The sequence below is a fragment of the Onychomys torridus genome, chromosome 11 (genome assembly GCF_903995425.1).
Source record: "Onychomys torridus chromosome 11, mOncTor1.1, whole genome shotgun sequence".
NCBI classification, from domain to species: domain Eukaryota; kingdom Metazoa; phylum Chordata; class Mammalia; order Rodentia; family Cricetidae; genus Onychomys; species Onychomys torridus.
In genome coordinates this window covers 4,876,304-4,884,343 of record NC_050453.1, presented here as the reverse complement: position 1 = coordinate 4,884,343, position 8,040 = coordinate 4,876,304, and positions in this window count along the sequence as shown.

The following is an 8,040-nucleotide window of genomic DNA, read 5'->3' as shown; positions in this document are numbered from 1 at the left end:
TTAAAAAGGAAGATGATAACAAAATCTCATTTTAAATTATTTTCTCCTTTTATGTATTAGGGGAGGCTCAATCATGCCATAGCTCACATGTGGAGGTGGATTGTTCTCCTGTCCTGTGGGACTCCGGGGATTGAACTCAGGTCACCAGGTCAGTAGCAGGCACCTTTACCACTGAGCCATCTCACCAGCCCAGTGCCTCACACTTTAAATGCTACACTTAAGTACATAATAGGTTTGAAAGTTTAAGTCTGACAATACAGGTTTTACTACACGGGATTTGGTTTTGGTTTTTAGTTTGTTACTTTGCTGTCTTCTGATGCCACATCTGCCTCCTCCTCATATTCCTCCACCTCTTCAATTTTATAAAATAGAATCCAAAAGATAACTTCCAGATTCATATCATTGAAAAGTTTGGCCTTCAGGAACAGCTGGCTCCAGGGGCTTGTCATTGAGCCTGAGTAAAAGGAGCTAGAATAGGCTTGCCACACAATGTCTCAGTCCCTTTCATGATTGACACAGACATCTTCAAATAACTGCATGGTGCTCAGAGATTGAGCTGAGCTACCCTTTCCAACACTGGCCTTGCAGTGACCTGTGTCGAGTGTTCATAGAGACTGGCTTCTCCCACCTTTAGCAGATGCCCATGCTCCTCTGCCTCTGCTGCTTATGTGGAAGCTACAGAAGGTCATGGGCTTTCAGGGGCATTTTTCTTAAAGGCTTAGCTCTCGTGAAGTCAGTACGCATAGATGTGTGTGTGTATATATTGCTATTAATGGTCAATTTTCCTGATGATAACACTTGATACTGGCAAAGGTTTCCCCTATGTCTGTTTTACAAATTTATCGCTTAAAACTCCATAATTAGCCTGGCAAAATACACACATTCAGCAATATAACTATAGTTCAAGGTCAATTAAGCTACAGGGTGGAGGGGAGAAAATACAGAGGGAGATGGATGGATATGTACATATTTAAATTCCCATTATGTGTGTGTGTGTGTGTGTGTGCAAGACACATATAAATGGCAAATAAGGAAACTTCACAAAAAATAAAAAAGACAGACAGCTAGATAGCCCCAGATTTTAATGCCACCCCCAAGGAAGAACAGGTGGTGAAATATAATAAAACATGTTGCAAGGAACTTGTCGTGAATTTTAAAAACAAAAACGCCTACAGACCAAATAAACGGCTCTGACATTGGGCTAAAACTGAAGTTCCCAAACTATTTTAAATGACAAAGCAGAAGCTCCCTAGAGAGGAGTCCAACAGAAATGGTTTGAGGGCAATTGCTGCTGAACTCATACAGAAAGGAGCTTGGAGAGAGGACGCAGCCGCTCCCTCTGCCACAAAGGCCACGTGCAGATGTCTGCAGCCAGACCATGTGCAGGACCAAGGCCTGTCCACAGAGGTCCCCGGGAGCCCTCCCATGCTCCCTTGACCGTTGGCTTCTCAATGCATATGTGACAGGAAACTGGGCTCAGGCTTGTGGGCAGCCACTCCAGGAGCCCTGTGTAAAATAAGCTGGAGATAGTGGTCCTAGATAGTGCAGGTGGGCACCCCACCCTCAGCAATGCCCACTCTCACATCCCCCATCTGTTCAGTCACTGCAATCAGCGTCCTGTGCTGTTCTTGTCAACAGTATGTGAAGAACTCACATTTCCACTGCCTCTCCCTGACCACAGGAGAGGCTGGGTGCTGCCCAGAGATGACCCTGACTCAGAGAGCTGGACAACAGCGTAGATCTCAGCTCCTCCAACACTGTGTTAACTGCAATATGCTTGTTAAGATAATCTAGGTACTTAGTGTGCACATCTGAAAACCGAATGCTTGGAAGGCTGAGAGAGGCAGGTCATATGTTTGAGGCCAGCCTGGGGGTAAGCAGCAAGATCCTATCTAAAAGAGGCTGTTGGTGTAGCTCAGTGGTAGGATGCTTACAGAATGCACAAGGTCCTAAGTTCAAGCTACAGCACTGGAGGTAAAAGAGAATTATTCAAGGATGAGGGTTAGGAGGTCCGGGCACCCCAACCTCCTTCCCTCACAAGTTCAAACACCTGAAGAAGTCTGAAAAGAGGAAAGCTGAGCGTGCTCCACAGTGAACAGGAAGCCTGTGTCCGTTCTAGACCTGCAGCAACCTCTAGATACCAGCAAGCTGTTGTGATGTAAAAGCAAGGAGGGAGGCCAGGGGGCTGAATGTTTAGGTGCAGAGTCTAGATGCTTAAATGCTTGGTTCCCAACCACAAGAGTGACATTTACCCAAAGGAAACCCATGAAAGCCTGGGGAATATAGCTCTGTTGGTAGTACTCTTGCCTAGCATGCATGAGGTCCTGAGTTCAATCAGCAACCATCGTGAGAGTATACACAAAGAAACCTGGTCCCCATGTTCCAGGACACGTGCACATCACATTTCTGCAGCACTGCTCACAATACCCAAGTCATCAGCGGACGAATGGACAAGGAAATATGATCCAGCTGCACAATGGTGTTCCATCCAGCCAAGGAGGAGAAGGGGTTATGACGTCTGCAGGGAAACGGGCAAAAGTGGAGATTGCCATATTTAACAAAATAAGCAGTGAATGTTTTCTCTCATATGAGAAACTAGATTTTTTAGAGAACATGGAAGCAGACGGGGTAACAACTTGGAAAGCAGGAGTCAGGGAAAAGGACAACACTAACAGATTGAACAGCCACGAAACCCATGATACACAAGTACAAAAATATCACAATGAAACCCATCATTTCATACAATTAGTATATGCCAAGGAAACAAGTTGTGCCCAAGGCTATCTCTGCAGGGTCACCATGAGAAACTTCCTCTTAGTGAGATCCTGATAAAGCCAGAAGCACACTGGCAGCCAGTGGCCAGCCCAGCCTTCTCCATGTGTTGTTCCCACTCTGGGGGACTTGTCCTGCTTTTATTTCCTATCGCTGTGATAAAATACCCTGCAAATGCAATTTAAGGGAGAAAATATTTATTTTGGCTCATAATTCCAGGTTATAGTCCATCATTACAGGGGAGTCAAGGCAGCAGGTACCTGAAGCGACTGGTCTGAACACATCCATAGTCAAGAACAGAGAGCAATGAATTAGTGAGCTCAGTTTGCTTTTTCCACTCTTATACAATTCAGGATCCCTGCCCAGGGAATGGTGCCATCCATGGTGGGCAGATCTTCCCATCTCAACTAATATAATCAAGATAATGCCCCACAGATATCCCAAAGACCAACATAATGTGGACAATCTCTCATTGAGATTGTCTTCCCAGGTGACTCTAAATTGAATCAAGTTAATAATTCAAACTAACCATCACATGGCTCTACTCCCAAACCCATTCCCTAAGCAGGGACCCAGGCTTTCAGTGCAACTTGTGGGCCATATCTGGTCCACCTTCTGTTTATATCAATAAAGTTTTATTGGAACACGGCCTCACCCATTTATTTCTGATTGTCCATGCTGTTTTCCTGTGATACATGTGGAGTTCAGTCATTGGACAGAGCATGCATGTCTGGTAGAAACTTACACACTCATTCTGGGTGACTTCCTAGAAAAAGCTCACAGACTGGCCTGGGATGTCACTGTAGTATTTGGGTAGATTATTTGTGCTTTCTGTTGCAAATCTAAGAAAATCCTGCTAGCCTCAAGAAGCATTTCCTGGTGATACAAGAGAAAGGTCCTAAGACTTTCATAGGCCAAAAGTTTTAAATCTTCTGTCTCTTGGGTTTTTGTATGCCACTGCCCTAGGGAGCATACATAATAAACCAATTGTTCCATCCCTGGGTTTTCTAATAAGTGTGGGCAACGTGCTTCAGAATAGTTATGGAAAAGGGCAGGCACTCCTATGAATTGATATTAGGACCTAATTAGCCACTGAGCCCAGCTGATAACAGCCCATCATACTCCTTTGCCCAAAGAAAGCTCAGGTAGAAAGAGAGAGCAGAAGAGAAGAGGAAACAAATGGCTAATTATGATAAACTGGTTTCCTTGGTAACAGTGTTTATAGCGGCAGTGATGCTGGCGGACATTTAGTGATAAACACAAAGGTTTGATGTGAGATAACAAGATGACCACTGTCTCAAAGCTGGTTCCACTCTAGTAAAGGTAAAGCCAGAGGCAACCTGAATTCATCCAGCCTGGAGAACTCGGAGGTACTTTCCTGACTTCCACCTCAAATCCATTGTTACTTTATTCTCTGGGAGCCAGAGGTCAGGAGCATGGAGACATATTTACAGTGTTGATGGCTCTTTTGTCCATTCCACCCTCAGAGTTCCAGGGACAACGTTTGCTGCCCTGTGGCTTGGGGAGGCTGTACAGTGTGCAAGGCAGAAGGAAGCGGGCTGGCCCCTCACTAGCATATTAACCATCAGAGGCAACTCTGATACTGCTGAATTACCTTATTTCTATTCCCAGACCTATGGGGAAGTCTGTGTCTAAATTTCTGTGGAGAATATTTTGATTAAAATATTTGGGAAAATGTCAGATACTGTATTCTTTTGTACTATTTTGAGCAAAATACTTGAGAATAAATTAAAGGGCAGAATTACATATTTTAACTCAAATTTCAGAGGTGTCAGGGGAGGTAAGGCATAACAGTACATGTATATGTATATGGGAGCAGTATATAATCTCATCCCCAGTTTGTGCTTATCACATATATGACATGTGTGCTGACTTGTATCTCAACTCAATACAAGCCAGAGTCATTTAAGAAGAAACCTAGATGGGGAAATGCCTCACCATATTGGCCTGTGGGTAAGCCTGGGGTACATTTCCAGATTGGTGTGGGAGGGCCCAGCTCACTGTGGGTGGTGCCACCCCTGGGTGGGTGGTCTTGGATGATATAAGAAATCAGGCTAAGAAAGCCATGAGGAACAAGTCAGTGAGCGGCACTCCTCCATGGCCTCTGTTTCAGTTCCTGCCTTCAGGTTCCTGCCTGGAGCTCCTGGCCTGACTTCCCTCAGTAATGGAATGTGCCTAAAGAATTGTAAGCTGAAATAAAGCCTTTCCCCTCAAAGTTACTTTTGATCATGGTGTTTTATCACAGCAGTAGAAAACCCTAACTAAGACAATGTGTTTATGTGTGGATATACACACATGTGCATGTGTACACACATTGGAGGCAAAGGGGGCTAGGCATCACCAGGCTGGTGCTGAAAGTACCACATTTGTGGGACATAGTAGTTACTGTCCTTAGAAGGACGTCTGAAAGTTATGTCTTTACACACTTCCTTCTTCCACAACTCCAGACCTGCCTCGTGTTGGTCTGTAATGTATATCACATATATGTAGTTTGATTATATCATTCGTTTATTTTGTTGATTAATTTTATATACATATACATGGAGAAAGAGTGAGATGGGGAAGTTGATTTTAAGAGATAAATTTATATAACTATGAAAGCTGAATCCAAGCTAGCAAGGATCAGCCAGGCCAGCAAGCTGTAACATCCACCCAGACAAAGCTCACATGGCAGCTCAAATCTAGATCCTATCTACTATATCACTACAGTCACTATATCACACACACACACACACACACACACACACACACACACACACGAATCAACTTTAAAGTGACATGTTTACTTTTCCATCATCGACATGTTTCAGCATGAGAGTAGAACTTCAACTAATCACATCAGGCTGGAACAGGAGGAAGAACTGTTGTTGGTGTTGGTGGTGGTGGTGGTGGTGGTGATGGTGGTGGTGATGGTGGTGGTGGTGGTGATGGTGGTGGTGGTGGTGGTGGTGGTGGTGGTGGTGGTGGTTGTATTGGTATTGGTGGTGGTGGTAGTGGTGGTGGTGTTAGTGGTATTGGTGATAGTGGCATTAGTGTTGGTATTGGTGGCAGGAGTGGTGGTGGTACTGGTGGTGGTGGTTGCTGTGGGATAGTCTTTCTGTAAGTTGTAAATATATGTTGCTACTATTGGTTTATAAAGAAGCTGCTTTGACCTATGGCAAGACAGGAAACAGCCAGGCAGGAAATCCAAGAGAGACACAGGAAGAAGAATGGAGTCAGGGCAGATGCCATCCAGCTGCCCAAGGAGCAAGATGCCAGCAGATCAGTAATGAAATGGCCATGTGACAATATATAGATAAATAGAAATGGGTTAATTTAAGATGTAATAGCAGGCTAGCAATAAGTCTGAGCTACAGACCAAACAGCTTGTAATTAATATAAGACTCTGTCTGTTTATTTGGGACCTAATGGCTGCAGGACACAGGAAAACTTCCAACTATACCTGGCATTCAAACATGGGGCCAGAACTTCTGCATAAAACCTGACGAAAGCTTAAAAAGGGATTCTAGACTCACAAAAACGTAAGTCAAATGCAGCTTCTTGGTAGCTGAATTTTTCAGATAGGCTCGGTTGCTGGTGGCTAACAGATGCATGGCTCCTTTAAGAGATGGCATCCTGGTTCATGCTGGTGATGCTGAGGGCTCTTTCCAGAGGTCCTGCTACAGAACACTTAAATGGGGTTTGTGGGCAATGTATTGCAAGCTGCTTGATGGCAGCATAGACCTGCTGCTTCCCAGAACTGGGGCTGTGAGCATGGCTCCCAGAATTGGTGGTGAACGTACCTCGACCAAGTTAAAAACCTAAATGGGGCAGAGCCAGCAGCCAGGGTGGCCACTTCAGTTCTAGCCATGCAGCTTAGCAGTTTTAAAACTCTCCGTGTTAGAATTCCTAGCCACTCCCCCACCTACATGAGCACGCATATGCTGACAAGATGCTTAGCCATCCTAGGGCCTTATGTCCTATGTAATCCATGTGCTGTGTGATCACATAATCTATGCTCATGCATGGTGTAGCTATGAAAGCCCATATGCACAAGTGCAGGGAGAATCTATAAAAACAGTTTCCACATATCCCTCCCCCCTCTTCTTGCATGATCTTTCCATGGGCCTAAGCACCCCTTCTATTTCCTCTCCTTAATAAACTCTTACAGTGGGTTTTGTTACACCTCATGGCTTTTCTCACATGGTAAACAGTGCCACTTAATGAGTAACATTGCACCACTTAATAAATAACACTCTGGGTCAGCAAAGGATTAAAGATACACAATAAAACAGATCAGATGGACAAAAACCTCTAAACAGGTTATACTGTGTTTAAAAATACACATAGGCCGGGGAGAAAAGGGGAAAAATTATAGAGAAAGTCCTTAAAAAAGAGATACAATTAAAAAAACATAAAGATGGAAAATACATAGAGAGTCTGAATACTGTATATTATTGTGTTGTCTCTGGGATTTTTAACTACAGAGAGACATTTGATTATAGGGGCTGCTAAGTTAAACCAACATATATATTTTAAAGGTATCTTAACTTTGAAATTTGGGTCTAAGGATATGTTGCTTTGCAAAAGAGGTTCTGCTTTTGTTTCCACAGAAGATGAGAAGCTGTGGATTCCTTCCAGGTTAATATGGTTCCATCAAGGAAGACCCCCTGACAGGTCTCCAGTGGGAGCAATGGCCCAGGTGATCCAGAACAGCTTCAAGACAGCTGACTGAGATGATGCAACCTCACAGATGACTACAGTCAAGACTTGACCATAATCCTAAATTTTCTCAGGATCCCTAGAAGATTGCCAGTGCCTCCCCCAATCAGCAGGAAGTAGTATGGAAAGCTATACCCAAATTCCCAATATATTGCTTATAAATGTTTGTTTTTATTTAAAGGGGGTTGATTATAAATGAAATCTCTTTCTAAAAAGGGGGAGATATGATATAGAAATGATAAAAAGGATAGATTATTGAAAAAACAACTGTTAATCTCAAAATATTTTACATTGGTATGGATTTTTGGATTATTGTTTATATAATTATTATATAATTATATACTATAATTAATATATAATTAAGAAATATATAGCCAGGTGGTGGTGGCACATGCCTTTAATCCCAGCACTTAGGAGGCAGAGCCAGGTGGATCTTTGTGAGTTCAAGGCCAGCCTGGTCTACAGAACAAAATCCAGAAAAAGAATTTAAAATAAATACAAATTAATAGTCATCTATGATAATGAAACTTATAAGTATGTTAGTTA